This window comes from Rhinoderma darwinii, chromosome 13 (genome assembly GCF_050947455.1).
Source record: "Rhinoderma darwinii isolate aRhiDar2 chromosome 13, aRhiDar2.hap1, whole genome shotgun sequence".
Classification (NCBI taxonomy): Eukaryota; Metazoa; Chordata; class Amphibia; order Anura; family Rhinodermatidae; genus Rhinoderma; species Rhinoderma darwinii.
In genome coordinates this window covers 35,303,380-35,319,411 of record NC_134699.1, presented here as the reverse complement: position 1 = coordinate 35,319,411, position 16,032 = coordinate 35,303,380, and the positions used below count along the sequence as shown (strand labels likewise).

Here is a 16,032-nt window from a genome sequence, read left to right as displayed (position 1 = left end):
TCACACTTTATCTATTTGTGTTCTTTAATTTTTGTGTTTCTTCAGCTAACGAAATAAAGTCCATAGATTTATCTGAAGAAAGAGATAAGCGTTCTATTTTTAGATCGAGTAGGTCCTCATTAACGTGTACCCCGTTCATATTACAGATCAGTGATATTGCAGAATTTACTCGGGGAGCAGCAATTTTCTGGTTGTTTTACCCACAAGATGTCTCTGTGGATAAGTCTAGTTTACAACATTGACAACTGCACATTCCCCCCAACTTTTTTTTACACCTTTTATAGCCTGATTTTAGTTTTCTTCTTTTTTCCCAAACAAGTTATGAACACATATTTAGGGCCTATTCAGATAAGCGTTGATCACGTCCATGTGCTTTCCAAGTGTAGAATGTGTACAGCACACGGACTGTACACTGATACAGAAAAGTCAAGGGACCAATTCACATGTCCCATTTTCCTTTTTCCCCCGATGAAACACTCACACGTTTTACAACTGACGTCGGAATAAGACCTTGGTGTATGTTCAGTTTTACTTCTAGAATGAATCTACATAATAGGGTAGCTTTTCACGTATATAGCATTATCGTATACTGAGTTACAGCATGTGACTTTCTTCAGAGATGCATTTACAATTGTGCAGGCTTTAGGGCTGGAATACTTAATACATTCGTTGCTGTCTATTGCTAAACCAAGATTAGTGCAACCATAGAAGGGCCTGTATAACACATGATCACTTCTGTCATCAGGAATTTACCTGCTTTATGGAATTTATAGCTTGTTTTTTGGGTGTGTATGTCGGGCCCGAGTTCACTAAGGGTGCACCTCTAATGAAGAAGTCACGGTCTGGCACCCTTCAAAAATCACAGCACATTGGCACATTCATCTCTAAATATTTTAAGCACCTTTTTAGTCAATCCGTTAGGAATTCTTTTTTTTTTAGTGACAAAAATAGTTCTTGCCCCAAAGGAGCTTTTATTTTATGTGAAGCACAGGGTACTGTGGCTCTGAAAACAATATGGTGTCAATGGGGGTGAGTATTTGTGAAACGCCACGCACAGAAACTAGATTACCAAGTTAAACACTACAATTTCATGAGGGTGAAGGCCAGATTGTATGTTGGCCAAGAGGTTATACCCAAGTTAATTACAGAGTAGTCTTCCAAGGTGGAGCCGCGATGCTTATTTATATCTTGTTTACTATGTTCATTACATAGGAGGTCCATTAAATGTTTTTCAGTGAGCTTGTTTTTATTCTACACTCTCGCTAATAAATTTACATCTTTACAATCGTTTTTAAGGCTGGGTTCATGTTTTTCTGCACCCCCAAAAAATATGCCATGTGTGAACATGGCCTGAGGCTGCAGATAAGATACAATTTTTAAAGAGAACATGTGACCCTTTTTAAAATAAGAACATTAGTATTAGTGTACAGTGATACGTGATACAGTTTTACTAATAGTTACACCCGCTAGAGTTCCAAACGGGGCAGAAAATAAAGCACTTCCTTGCTCTGTAGTCTTAGGGTATGTTCACACGCAGAGTTATCAGGCGTTTTTCGGGGCATAGTTGCCTCTAAATACGCCTGGAAAATCGCTAGCTAAACGTCTACAAACATCTACCCATTGAATTCAATGGGAAAAACGTCATTTAGTTCAGAAGGCGCATTTTTTTACGCCGCTGTTTTTTTTTTTTTTTTTTTTTTTAAATGGCGTGTGTAAAAACGCCCCGTAAAAAGGAGTTTCACTTTTTGAGCTCAATGGAAAAACAACTCCAAAAACACCTCAAAACGTTTTTCAACTACAAAAATGGTGGCTCATTTGAAAGCTCTTTTCAATACAAAAACTGCTGCAAACGATTATGAGATAGGATTTTTTTTTTCACTGAGATATTTAATGTTAAAGTTATCATCATTATCGGCTACCGCCGGTGTTAGCATTACCCAAAAAGTACCGCATGGGTAAAATCCTAAATGGGTGTGTGTATGTGTGAGCTTGGGAATGTCACATCAAGGTGACTTTAAATTACGTACCACCTGTACTGCGATAATTTTTATTCTAGTGTGCCCCTGTTTAGGCATTTGCATGCTGCAAGGACCGGGGCAGGTGGTACCATGCGCAAAAAACGAATTGGTTTTCTGCAGCAATTAGTGGAGAAGCGCATGGTAAAGGGGGACTCCTGTGCTTCTGCATCTGAAGAATTGCTGGCGGTCAAGTACACTGATCGCAAAGATGTGTATGTGCTAGGCACGATTCATACCGCAGGAACAGTGGCAGTGAGGGAAAGGGGGGCAACATCAGACAAGCACAAACCAGTGAGCGTGTCCGAATATAACAAGTACATTGGGGGGTGGATTTAAGCAACCAGGTTTTACAGCCCTATTTAGTGAACCGCAAAACAAAAACCTGGTACAAAAAGTGGCCATTTATCTGCTACAGGTGGCCATCCACAACTCATTTGTGCTCTATAAAAAAAAAAGACAGGCAGAGACACATACCTGGAATTCCAGGAGAACATTATTGAAGGCCTCATAATTGATGTTTAGGACACCAGAGAATGTCCCCAGTCTGAGGATGTCAAACGACTGACGAAGACATTTTACCACTCGCATTCCCCCAACACCAACTAGAAGCAACCCCCAGAAAAAGTGCCGCGTCTGCAGAAAAGACGGGCACCGCAAAGATTCCCGATATTTTTGTCCCTCGCAGCCAGGCCTGCACATTGACCCATGTTTTAAAAAAATACCACACTGTTCTGAATTATTAGATTTTAGTTAATTAGTTGAAAATATATTTGCACTACATCATATTTTTTCAAAGATTATTACTCCATGGGTGAGGGAGGGAATGGGTGGGAGGAGGATGTCATGTTTGCTTATTTTCTAAAGTTCATCTGCTGGAGAGCTCCATTTGCACAAACCTGCAATTTTTTATTTTAGGAAACACCAATAAAATCATTCCCATTATACCCCTAGATGAATATTTTGGGATGTCGGCTTCAAGAGCAGATATATTGAAAGTGTTATAGAAACTCTGCTGCGTTTTGTAAAACCAGCTTTGAAAAAAGGCTATTTGTGAAATAAGCTTCTTCTATCGTCCGCCCTCCTACATCTCCATGTGATAAATAAGGCCACATATTTGGTATCCCCATGCACAGAAGAAGTGGCAGAATGTGAAAGGAGATTAATTTTGTCCGTGGTCTATACTGTGTGTGAAAAATGCTGGTATAAACTGATGCAATTGCTAAATTCTTGAATTTTTTTCCAATTTTGCCCACTTTAGAGAAAAAAATAAAAATTATGTATATTGACAAATGCTATTAAAACAAAGCCCTATCTGTCCTTTAAAAAGAGTGTAAAATTCAAACATGAACTTTATTCACCTGCTGAGTTATAGTCATCTAAATAAGCGCAAAATTGTGACATTTTCTCTGGTCATTTAGCTGTAAAACAGCCTAGTCCTTAACTGGTTAAAGAACACAGTCCATGATCGGTACGGCTTCATTTATACCTCAATATGTGTTCTGGCTGACGTGTGTGATTCCCGGCCATGAAGAAGAAAACAATGTAGCTCGCTAAACTATGCTGTTTCCGTAACTCACATAGTAGTAAATGGCAGTTATGGAAACAGCGTAGCATCTAGAGATAGGTGTGTGACCTGCATCTATCTGACATTATTGGCATATCCTGTGGATATGCCATAAATGTCCCTGATGTTTCCCATGTACACTGATTGAATTTTATTTATTTTTTTATAATAAAAATGTCTAAGGTGTATCTGAACCTCAGCCAAACGTCTTGTGTCCTACCCTGCCTACTACCACATTTCTCTGGTGTGAGACCACGGAAGTTTTGCATAAAACATAAGTATAGTAGAGGTGCGGGGTTCAAACATAGCTTCACTATACATCGCACTATATGGGTGGATTTGGTAAACCTCAGCATGTGGACCGTGCCATGTGGTGCTACTAGTATTTGTATGGTAAAATAAGTGTACTTATTGTTACTCCTTTTTTTTTTTTTTGTATGGAAATGTTTTCGAGGTTTCTTTGAAATCATGTTTGAAGTTGTCGCATGAAGTTGGCCTAGTGATCAGCTGATTGGTGAAGATCCGGTTTCAGAAAACCACGGCGATAAGAGACAGCTGCAGAAGAGACGTAGTGTTGGGGTGAATTCGCATGCAGCAGGTTTTGTTGCAGGAAATTCTGCGACATAATAATCTGCTTCATTTATCTGGATGTGCCAGAAACAGCCCCTTTCAGATGAATGGAATTTAGGGTATGTTCACACGATAGCAGGCATTTACGGCTGAAATGACAGATTGTTTTCAGAAGAAAACAGCTGCGTCGTTTCAGCCGTAAATGCTGCTCCTCGTAATATACGAGGCGTCTCTGACGCTCGTATATCTTGAGCTGCTCTTCATTGAGTTCAATGAAGAACGGCTCAAATTACGTTGCAAAGAAGTGCCCTGCACTTCTTTGCCGAGGCAGTCAATTTACGCGTTGTCGTTTGACAGCTGTCAAACGACGACGCGTAAATTACAGGTTGTCTGCACAATACGTCGGCAAACCCATTCAAATGAATGGGCAGATGTTTGCCGACGTATTGTAGCCCTATTTTCAGGCGTAAAACGAGGCATAATACGCCTCGTTTACGCCTGAAAATAGGTCGTGTGAACCCAGCCTAACTTTCATGTTGCAGAAATTCCTGCAACAAAATTTGCTGCGTTAAAATCCACCATTACATGTCAGCCGTTTAAATAAATGGTCTACCACGTAATACATGGACCAGCCGGGAACCCTTCCTCTTTGCGGTCTATATGCCCTAATGGAGTGGAACTGCACTTTTCAGGAGACATCCACCTTTTAAAAGCTGATGGGTACGGGCTGCTAGCCTCCTAAGGCTGGGCCTGGACACAGGCACTTTTTTTTGTAGTGAGCAATAAATCGCTGTCCATAGGAATGCAATAGACTAGGGCTACACACGGCGTACATCTCTCACTACAAAAAAAATAAATCCCTAGCCTAATGTATTCCTATGGACAGCGATTTATTGCTCACGACAAAAAAAAAAAGTATAAGTCTAGCCACAGCCTAAATACCGTCTCTTGTAAACTGTACAATGTCCAGTTGGAAAAATATTCTGCATATCAAACAGATTTTTCAATTTATTGCGATGCAGAAGTTTTCCAGAGCGTATTTTTACGCTGCGGAAATACTAGGCAAATACGCCACGTGTTACTGCACCCTAAGGCCAGATACACATGAGCGTGTTCGGTCTGTGATATACAGACCGTATGTCGGCAGTATACGATGCCAGGAGTCCCTGCCTCCCCGCGGAACTATTGTCCTGTACTGAAAACACGATTACGGTACAGGAGAGTTTTCCCGCAGCGAGGCAGGGACTCCTACTGCCATAGATAACTATGATGCTAGGAGCCCGGCTCCCTGCAGTGTGTTCAGTCTGGGAAATACTGCCGACATACGGTCTGTATATCACGGACCGAACACGCTTGTGTGAATCCGGCCTAAGGCTGAGTTCACATTGTACGTTTTGTTGCATTTTTGAAATGCAGGAAAGAATGCATTGTTTAATTGTTTTGGCTGAAAGCCTACGACTAGTACGTTAAAAACGAGATTGCAGCTGAAGCAATTTGCATGCGTTTTTCAGATGCGTTTTTATTTCCAGCATTTAAAAAATGCACAATGTTGGCCCAGTGTGCATGTAATCGCTGCTTCAGGTCAAGTCCTGAACGAAACGAGGCTTCCCCTCAGCTCAAGTCCTGCCAGGGTGGGCTTTTCTTTAGATATTGTTTAGGCGGCCTCACATACAGATGTGTTCCCAGAGAAAGCAGCAAATTCTGTGGACTTTTACCACAGAATTGCACCAAATCTCTCCTAGATTACTACAAATGGTTAGTAAGTAAATAGGAATGGAAGGCCAGGGTGTCCTTAGCAACAGGGACACATGGGGTCATGTCGCCTGTGGATTTAGTTTTTCCTATTTAATCATAAATGGTCTCCCCCCTCTATAGGGGGGGAGTTGGTACTTACCTTTTTGAGTTCACTTGAAGGTCAGCTGTGTTCGTCAGCAGGTTCTGGAATGTGTTGGGAACATCTGGAAGGATGTCGTGGATCCAGCTGATTGGCCAGTGGTGTTTTGGCGGGAATCTACAGTCTCTATTTATTCCAGTGCTGGAACGTCCGCTGGGTCTTTTGGAAGAAGCAGCATTGAACAGCGGCCATTATGGAGGATCTTCTGAGACAACTTATTGCCAGAGCAGAGACAAGTGGCGGTGAGGAGTGGCTGAGAAGGTGTTTGCACGTCGTTCCGGATGGCACTGCTCAAGAGGACGCACCAGCCTATGATGCGGTCGTTGGCGCAGAGGAAGTCGTCATCCAGCAAGTGCCAGAAGAAGAGGAAGAGAGAGACGCCAGACCGATGAAGCGGTCTGGGAGGATTTATTCCCCACTTCCCAGCAGTAGCGGAGGGAAGAAATTTGGGAGCAGGAGGAATGTCGCCAGGATCAACTGGTCAGCAGAGGACCAAAACAAGGCTGTCGCAGCACCGCAATGAAGCCTCTGAGGATGGTGAGATGAGCGGTAACCAGTGTGAGTCGCTGCTTACCGGCAATGCTTGTAATGTTCCACAAATAGACATGGCTGTGCTGAATACTTTTCTGTCAGCCATGTCTGATTTATTTAAAAAAAATCCCCTAATACTAGTAGTATTGGAGAAGCCTGGTCTGCCAATAAGAATATTAGTCAGGCCTGTTATTGCCCCTTCTGCAAGTACCCCAGTTTTGGAGAAGGGTGTTGGGGTTTCACAAGTTTGTATTAAGGAAGCGTTAACTTGTGAATTATCACCTTTAGGTTACCACTTATCACAAAGTATTAAAGAAAAAATATTGCGTAATGAATATGTAGAGATTCTGTCATTACTGCCATCAGCTAAAGAGTTTATTAAAGATGATAGGAAATCTGAGGAAAAAGAGGATGATAAGAAGAAGACCATTCCCAAATCCTTTAATAATTGGCTGCAAGGTTTTTGTATATTTGCGGCTGTTTTAAACGAGAAATCACTCGTGAATTCTGCCGGTCTTTTTCAACATATTGACATAGTCCTGGAAGCTTACAGGAAATTTGGGGGTATGTCATGGTTCACTTATGATGAATTATTCAGGCAGAAGTTAGCAGTTCATCCCGGTGTTAAATGGGGTGTTAAAGATGTTGGCCTGTGGCTGAACCTCATGTTGCCACAGAGGTCTTCTACTTCAATGAATACTAAGGGTATGTTCACACGCCCTATTTACGGACGTAATGCGGGCGTTTTACGCCTTGAATTATGTCTGAAAATACGGCTCCAAACCGCCGGCAAACATCTGCCCATTGAAATCAATGGGGTTACGATGTTCTGTGCACACAGGCTTTTTTTTTTACGCGCTGCTGTAAAAGAAGTGCATGTCCCTTCTTGAGACGTAATTGGAGCCGTTTTTCATTGACTCCATTGAAAAACAGCTCCAATTACGTCCGTAATTGAGGCCGCGAAAAACGCGAGTATGAGCAATTATGTCTGAAATTCAGGAGCTGTTTTCGCCTGAAAACAGCTCCGTAATTTCAGGCGTATTGGACGCTGCCGTGTGAACATACCCTAATACTTTTCGTAAAGGTATCTGTTTCGCCTTTAATGAAGGACAATGTAAGTGGCTTAATAGCTGTAGATACCGCCGCGAGTGTTCATTCTGTGGTGGGACACATGCTATGGTTAGATGCTGTAAGAAATAAAACCAATCTAATGTGCAGCAACCCAATGCGAAAGAGTTCGGGTATGTTCACACGCTTAACAAAAAACGTCTGAAAATATGGAGCTGATTTCAGAGAAAACAGCCTCTGATTTTCAGGTGTTTTTGAAGCTGAAAATGAAATTTGGAGCGTCTTTTGAGGCTTATTTTCAGACGTTTTTTGAGGCGGTTTTCATAGTGTTCAATGGAAAATCAGCTCCAAAAAATGCCTCAAGAAGGGACATGCACTTCTTTTTATGGAGCGTCTTTTTACGCTCCGTTTTTTTAAACAGAGACGTAAAAAGACGCACCGTATGAATTAAATGCTGTTTTTCCCATTGATTTCAATGGGCAGATGTTTGTAGAAGTTCAACTTCCGTTTTTTCAGTTGTTTTTCGAGGTGTAAACGCCCCAAAATACGCCTGAAAGCACTGCATGTGAACATACCCTCCTTATCAAAAAGCGTTGACGTCAGTGAAGCGGTCAAGAATGCTTCCCTGGCTAGAAATATACCCAGACAAAGTGAAAGCGGAGCTCATTAAATCGGGCTTTAGTAGTGGGTTTTATGTGCCAGAGTTCACAGGTGTTGGTTGCAATTGGGTTAACAATCTGAAGTCAGTTGATTTACATAAAGAAGTTGTTGAAGGTAGGATGGCTGGCCCTTTTAGTTCTCCTTTTTTAAATTTTAGGCTGTCCCCCTTAGGGATTCTTTCTAAAAAAAAAAAAGAACCCAACACTTATTGCTTAATGCATCATTTATCGTATCCGAATAAATTGTCATTGAATGATGACATTGACAAGTCAAACAGGATCCTTTATTTACAGCATCAGATAGCACAGATTTGACACGCTTTCCATAGGTAGACACAATAGAGTTTTTACACACAAGTATATACTGTAGATCAGTGTGATCCTATCCTTCTCCACCTGAGTTTGGTGATCACCATCAGCATTTATTATTATTACTATGCACTCACTTCCAACGTCACAATAAAGACCCAGATTTTAACAGTACATTTATCTGTATTGAAATAAGGTATTTAAAAAAAGTTAGAAAACATTTTTATCTTTATCTGTAATTACATCCCTTCTATTTACATACAGCAGCAGCTCATTTCTGCCCACGTGTAAATAAGTGACACTGTGTGACTTCCACTAGACCAGTGACCAGTGCAAAATGAAGAGATCACGCCAGGAGCCAAAATGCAACCGATATGGGAAAGTGCAGGGCAATACTATGTGTGTGAGAGGAACAGAGCGTGTGTGTTGTGTGTGTATATTATATATTCCTGCTTGACATTGTTGCTTATCCCTTTTGTGTTTTTGTTGCTTTTCAGGCTGTTATTTTTCCAATTTACTCAGGAGGGTTCCATGATTTGCTACTAGATTTTATTAGCTTTAGGCCATGTTGCCAGGGTGTATTTGACGTCCATTTTGGCACGCTGAATGCGTCAAAATATACGTTAAAAACACACTTTTAATGCTCTCAATTGACTTTAATGGGAATATACGCTGTTAGCACTACAGCACGTTTTTTATGATGGCGTAATTAAATTACGCGCTGCACAAAAAAGGCGTCATGTCAATTCTCGTCGCTTTTCCCATTGAAGTCAATAGGAAGCTTTAAAACGCTGGCAATAAACTGTTTTGCGAACTTTTGCAAGCGGAATTGCGAAGGGAAAAAAAAGGGTGTATATTTTTTTCCTACAAAATAGGCCGTGTTATTTGTTCAACTGTTTAACCGTCCGTATTGCGGATGTAAGCCCACCTTCAATTGTATTGAATCAAACCATAGATATTTAGATACAGCACCATAGATATTTATGTTCCTATATGTTCGGTTCTGAGGAACCACAGTGTTTCATCCAGAATATGAATAGACTAGGCGAGGATAGGTCCTGAATATGGAGCTAGAGTTATTCTATGGCGCTATTCCTACATCTATATTTTTTCACAGTCTGATTTCTACACACATTTCATATTTTTTTAATATGCAGCACTGTCCACTAAGTACCATCAGGCTGTATTCTCTGCATACAAGTCAACGGAGCATGAAAAATAAAAAAAAAATACGTCAGGCCTCATGCACTCTATTGTATTATGGCTCCATACAACCTTCTACGAAGACGTATTTGTCACCCATAGAAGTCTAAGGGGCCTTATTTTACCTCTGCATGCCTTGGTTTCAAAATTGGAGACAATATGGATGAAAAACATATAAGGCTGGGTTCACACGACCTATTTTCAGACGTATACGAGGCGTTTTTTGCCTCGTTTTACGTCTGAAAATACGTCTCAAATACGTTGTCAAACATCTGCCCTTTACTTTCTATGGGTATAACGTTGTATTGTTCCCACGACGCGTAATTTTACGCGTCGTACGGCAATTACGACGCGTAAAATTACGCCTCGTAAAAAGAAGTGCAGGACACTTCTTTGGACGTTTTTGGAGCTGTTTTCTCATAGACTCCAATGAAAACAGCTCCAAAAACGGACGTAGAAAACGCAGCGAAAAACGCTGCGAAAAATGCGAGTTGCTCAAAAAACGTCTGAAAAACAGGGGCTGTTTTCCCTTGAAAACAGCTCTGTATTTTCAGACGTTTTTGGTCACTACGTGTGCACATACCCTAACAAGATAACAGTTTATAAGGCTTTGTTCACACAGTGCAGATTTGCTGCAGATTTTGTATGTATTTTTTAAGCCAAATCCAGTACCAGAGCCTAAACAGAAGAAACATATAAAGAAAGGCCTAAGGGTATGTTCACACGGGCTATTTTCAGCCATTTTTTGGGCCGTAACGCCTCAAAAAATTGCTAAAAATGCGGGGGCTGAACGCCTCCAAACATCCGGCCATTGATTTCAATGGGAAAAATGGCATTCCGTTCCCACGGGTCTTTTTTTACGTAGTCGTTTTAAAAGCGGCCGTGTAAAAAAACGCCCCGTAGAAAGAGATGCATGTCACTTCTTGAGCCATTTTTCATTGACAATAGAAAAACAGCTCCAAAAACGGCCATAAAAAACGCAGCGAAAAACGGTAGTTGCTTAAAAAAACGGCTGAAAATCAGAGGCTGTTTTCCCTTGAAAACAGCTCCTGATTTTCAGCCGTTTTTTAATCAAACTCTCGTTTTTTGCTGCCTTTTTTACGGCTCTTTTTGGAGCTGTTTTTCTATAAAGTCAATGAAAAACAGCTCCTAAAAGAGCCGTAAAAAACGAGAGTTTGATTAAAAAACGGCTATAAAGTCAATGAAAAACAGCTTTCAAAACGGCCGCGTAAAAAACGCCCCGTTGGAACAGAACGCCTGCTTTTGATTTTTTTAGCTGTTTTTTGGGACGTTTACGGCCCGAAAAACTGCTGTAATTAGCCTGTGTGAACATACCGCCTCAAATGAGTGTCACTTCTTGGGACGTAATTGGAGCAGTTTTTCATTGACTCTAATGAAAAACAGCTCCAATTACATCCGTAAAAGATGCCGCAAAAACGCGAGTACTTGTCAAAACGTCTGAAATTCAGGAGCTGTTTTCGCCTGAAACCAGCTCCGTAATTTCAGACGTAATTGGCGTTGCCATGTGAACATACCCTTACAGATGGAAATAACAGATAATAATAACAGATCCCGAGATTTTCAGTGGTTGGACCCACAGCAATCTGCTCAGCCTCAGGGTTGCTACTGAAATGAAGAAGGTTGCCCTGATATGCTAATCCCTTCAAAGACCAAATTACTACTCAGTATTTAGCGCCATAGTTTAATATGTAAGTTTGACTGCATAATATTTGCTATATTTTTTTAAATTTGGAATATCATTTTCTTTTCACTATGGCTTGTATGGCAATGAAAGGTTCTGATGCACATGACAAGTTTGTAGGTGCAGACCTATGTGGGGGTGCATTTACTTGACATATCTACGGCAACTTTGTTTGTTTTTTACAAAAACGGTGGTGTGCGTTTTTGCTGAGGTTATGAAAATGACAGCAAAAAAAAGCGTCAAAAATGAAAAAAAACAACTCATGTAAATTCAGAGTATGAAGTGCAGTTCATGAAATATACCAGTAAACAGGTGTTTGCCATTGCTACAATTTATACACAGTCACGAACTCTGTATGGCAGCAAAGCGGTTCCTCTGGTTCTGTGCTACGGATATGTAGGCCCTTTGTGTGCCACCGTATGGTAGCTCCATGAGGCACTGTATTCCGCCTTAGGCCTTGTTCACACAGCGCAGATTTGTTGCAGATTTTTAAAAATTTTCAAGCCAAAACCAGGAATAAAACCTAAACAGAAAAAATATATGAAGGGAGGCCTTAAAGTATCTCCTCTCCTGAATCCAATTCTGATTTTGGCTTAAAAAAATTTATGCAAAATCTGCATCATATCTGCACTGTCTGAACAAGGCCCTTTAGTGCTGGGACATGCCACAATTTTTTGCACAGCGCTGATCCATTCATTCAGTCATTCATTCATGTGCACACGCGCCCTAAGTTGCCAGAGTTGTCATTTTATTCAGAATGTACTTTAGGCTGCATTCACACACCGTGTTTTGCTGCGTTTTAGTAGCCATATTTTTTAGGTCTAACACTGGCCTTACTTCATCCATTTTTTATGCAGTTTAAAACGTCAGACAAAATCCCTGTGTGAAGGAGGCCTTACAGTCCATTCACACGTTGCGGTTAATCTGCGATTAGAATCACATTGAAAAAATACATCCGAGAACCGCATGTGTTTTTACCTTTATTTGGTGCGTTTTTCGATGCAATTGGGTTTTCCCCACATCCACATTAAAAAATGCATGCCGTTCTAACTGCAGCTCAACCACAACGTGTGAATGGTCCCTTAGGATGTATTCACATGTCCAGGTTTTTGAAGCCAAAACCAGGTGTGGATCATAAAGGGAGCGAAAGTATTAGGAGAAATGCACACTTTGCTTATTACGTTCGGAGACCGTATTTTCCTGCAGCAATTCCGCAGCGTAATACAGTTCCAGTAACGTAAATGAGACTTGAAGTAATCTCATCTACACGTTCTGGAATCTTTCCACATGTCATTTGACCTGTGGTGCGTATTTTAAAATCCGCAGCATGTCAATTTATTTTGTGTTTCCACCTGCGAAATGTATCAGACAAGTTTGAAAAAAAACAAAAAACGCATCAAAAACCACAGCATTAGGCCGGTAAAAACTGTGCAGCATATCCGACCTGGAACTTTTAGCATCTTCCGTCCCAACAACCGCAGACTACGCTTTTCAGGACATGGAAAAAAAGGATAGAACGTAAGCACACAAAACGTATGCACAAACTGCACCATTAGAGCATCCGTCCTGACCATAGAAGTCAATGTACACAATGTGGTGCACTTTTTGATACTTTTTTCATGTCAAAACGTGCACGTCAGATGTACAGTAAAAACGAGATTTGAACTTAGCGTAAATTGACATGATGCGAAATTAAATTCTGCACCGCAAGTTAATTAATTAACGTTTATGCTGCGTTTTTTTTTCTGCAGCGTGGGCATGAGATTTTCTAAATCTCATCCACTTTGCTGCCACTGTAAATGCTGCGGAATTTCCGCACATAATACCGTTTCGGAAATTCCGCAGCGCTTACGCTACGTGGGAACCCGGCCTTAAACCTGTACCTATTTCCACATTAAAATGTAAAAAACGCATCTAAAAACGCATTTTAAAAAAAATGCACTATTCGGTGCGGATTTTACCTGCGGAATTACCTGCGTTTACCTGCGGTTTTGATGCAGATTTTCTGCACCAAATTACGCAACGTGTGCATGTAGCCTTAGGGTAGTTTTACATGAGACGTTTTGTTTTTTTCTGTTTTTTTTTTTGCTACAATTGCTGCAAAACCGCACTTCATTGTCAATACCACGTCCTCTTCGCCACGATTAGCGTGATTGATGCAAAAAAACATCTCATGTAAACATACCCATAGGCTGGGTTCACATTGTGCATTTTTTTTTTTTTTTTGCATTATCAAATGCTGAAAAAAACCATCTGAAAAATCACACGCATTTTTTAAACACCCACACGGTTTTAATGTTTCAGCTGCAAGCCTATGACCATTAAATTCCAAATCAGATTGCAGCTGAAATATTAAAAAAACTCATGCGTTTTTTTCCAGATGCTATTTCTCCCCTTGTTTGAATCCACTATTGGTTTTGGCTTCAAAAACTGCATAAAAAAACCTGATCAAAACCTGCACGTGTGAATACACCCATAGGGAAATGGTTTACATGGGTTGCTTTTTTGCACAATTTTCGTAATTGTGGCTAAAACACAAGTGTTTTTAAAAAAATTTAAACTTACCATTGTAGTGAACTTGCCACTAGATTTTGCACTTTTTATTTCCTAATAAAGTTTGTGCATGTGGAGCAGTGGGAGGAAGCACTTTTTTTTTTTCTCTGAGAACGCCAGAGGTGATTCTTCTCGCTGCTTCACCTACTTGACCAAAAACTCATAAGTGCTAAAAACAGCGACCAGTTCACTTTATGGGTATGTGCACACGAGAAGTGCCTTTTACGTCTGAAAAGACAGACTGTTTTCAGGAGAAAACAGCTGCGTCGTTTCAGACGTAAAAGCTCCTCGCATTATGTGAGGCGTCTGTGACGCTCGTAAATCTTGAGCTGCTCTTCATTGACTTCAATGAAGAACGGCTCAAATGATGTTGCAAAGAAGTGTCCTGCATATAATGTATATAAGTGTACTGCACTTCTTTGCCGAGGCAGTCAATTTACGTGTCGTCGTTTGACAGCTGTCAAACGACGACGCGTAAATGACAGGTTGTCTGCACAGTGCGTCGGCAAACCCATTCAAATGAATGGGCAGATGTTTGCTGACGTATTGTAGCCCTATTTTCAGACGTAAAACGAGGCATAATACGCCTCGTTTACGTCTGAAAATAGGTCGTGTGAACCCAGCCTAAGAGACGTTGCAGGATATCAGCGCCTCATGTTCTCACCACCCGGGTTCTCCATGTATCTCACCTGTTGAGGTAATCACCACTTAACCTGGTTACCAGATTCCAGAACCATTTTTGACACATCGTCTCCACCGTGTCTACAGAGTTGTCCTAGCTCTGTATCTAAACACCCTGGCCAAGGCAGAGTAGCTTGTTGGAGTCCCCCTGCCCCACTAGCAATGCCCCTTTTGTAAAGGGCACTAACAGTCTGTTCTGGGAAGTCATATCAGCATGTAACTCATATCCTTACGACAAATCATTGAAGAATCGGCCTCTGGCTCCCTCGGTGCAGGTAGGGTTGTGCGTTTCCTTCACCACACAGGTCACTGCTGTTTCATATTATAAAATGATAAATAATACTTCATGTTTTTACATCTGAAAATCCAGCCAGCGTTCTGGTTTCTCAGGGAGGTGGAATATAGAAGTCTGTTTACAGAACCAAAGCCATTTCTCCTCACAGATCACAAGCTGTCGCGTGCAGCTGCAAGTACAAAACAGAAACGGTTAAAATCGATAAATAATCGTACAAGTTGTGGAAACGTTGCTATGCTTTAAAGGGGTTACCCAGGTTTTTAAAATTGAGTTATCCTTAGTATAGGCCATCAGTTTAAGATAGCCGTTGGCTGACTGCTATCTATTATGTATGGCCAGTATAAGGGCTCGATTTGCCACTGTATAAAATTGGGTACAGAAGTACAGTGTGGGCCCATTGCCGTGACCCTTAGGCCTTGGTCACACCTCGTTTGGTGTGTACAGTCAGCGCGTGTGCTGGGACATACAGATATAGCCGTCTTTATCTTGACTTTTAGGCCGGATTCATACGAGTGTGTTCGGTCCATGATATACGGACCGTAGGTCAGTAGTATTTCCTGTACTGAACACACTGCAGGGAGCCGATGATTACAGTACAGGACAGTTTTCCCGCAGCGAGGCGGGACCCCTGGCGTCGTAGATCACTATGATGCTAGGAGCCAGGCTCCCTGCAGTGTGTTCGGTCCGGGAAATGCGGCCGACGTACGGACCGTACATGCTCGTGTGAATCCGGCCTTAAACACATTACACAGTGGCAAGGTCCTTTTATCTTGACTTTTTCAATGGCTTTTGTTGCGTGATATCACGCTGCAGCAAGTTCTCAGTCAAGATAAAGATGGCTACATCTCTACTCCTGGTGCATACATTGAACGGTTCCATAGACCCAAATCTGCACGTTTTAATTTTAAAAAATTCACTTTTCTGTCATCACTTCCTCGGTTCAGCGCTATTGCATTCCTATAGGTGAAGTAGCACAAGTTAATCC

At 41.3% G+C, this 16,032-nt stretch overlaps 1 protein-coding gene across 3 annotated transcripts in view; it reads right to left on the bottom strand.

The window, feature by feature from the left end:
* Nucleotides 1-8,578: 8,578 nt before the first annotated feature.
* Nucleotides 8,579-16,032, bottom strand: part of RALY (RALY heterogeneous nuclear ribonucleoprotein) — a 156,311-nt gene continuing 148,857 nt past the window's right edge. For all 3 annotated transcript variants that reach the window (XM_075846580.1, XM_075846581.1, XM_075846582.1), the window contains one exon: nt 8,579-15,216. The gene's annotated coding sequence lies outside the window, so the exon portion shown is untranslated. The remainder of the gene's footprint in view (nt 15,217-16,032) is intronic.